A 912-nucleotide genomic window follows, 5' to 3' on the forward strand; every position below is an offset into this window, starting at 1 on the left:
GATTATTAAGTATTAACGAGTCGGTCTTAAAAAAAAAAGGTTCCGTTATATATAGTGAAGTGATACTTAGCGTTCTCTCAAAAGAGAATTATTTTTTTTTTCAATTAAATCAATTCAATTATTAATTTATAAATAGTGGTTTCTCACCGGTTATGTCAAATTGTCAAATTCACATAAAAAAAATCGTTGTTATCCCTATGAATATGAAGAACTTTTTTCGTAAAATCTCGTCTACTAAAAAATTTGTATTCCAAGACAGAACAAAAAGGACAATATACAGGATGGGGTAGAAGAAGTTGTGATACTTGGCTCGATCCCGGATCTGAAACGACGCTACGGGATATAATATATTAAATATTAAATGACTACACCAATCCTAAGGATCCATAGGCTTAATTGCGGATCCAGCACAACAATAAAAATTTTTAAGTTGTTTCGTCTTATATTTTTATTTCAATTTTCTATTTTGTATATCTAGTAAAAAAGATATACAATAATATCTTTGTATTGTATTCGGCTCAATCCTTTTAGTAAAAGATTGAGCCGAATTTAGTTTAATTGAAAGTCAATTAAAAGAACGAAGAGTAATTACTGGATTACAAAGTATCCATTGCCTCAAATTGTATCCATTGCCTCAAATTCAAATTTGATCTCCTTCCATACTTCACAAGCAGCAGCTAGTTCAGGACTCCATTTACTAGCCTCACGGATAATTTCATTACCCTCACGAGCAAGATCACGTCCCTCATTACGAGCTTGTACACATGCTTCTAGAGCTACTCGGTTAGCTACGGCACCAGGTGCATTACCCCAAGGGTGCCCCAAAGTTCCTCCGCCGAATTGTAGTACAGAATCATCTCCAAAAATCTCGGTTAGAGCAGGCATATGCCAAACGTGAATACCACCGGAAGC

This window comes from Cucumis melo, unplaced genomic scaffold, assembly GCF_025177605.1.
Source record: "Cucumis melo cultivar AY unplaced genomic scaffold, USDA_Cmelo_AY_1.0 utg001041l, whole genome shotgun sequence".
NCBI classification, from domain to species: domain Eukaryota; kingdom Viridiplantae; phylum Streptophyta; class Magnoliopsida; order Cucurbitales; family Cucurbitaceae; genus Cucumis; species Cucumis melo.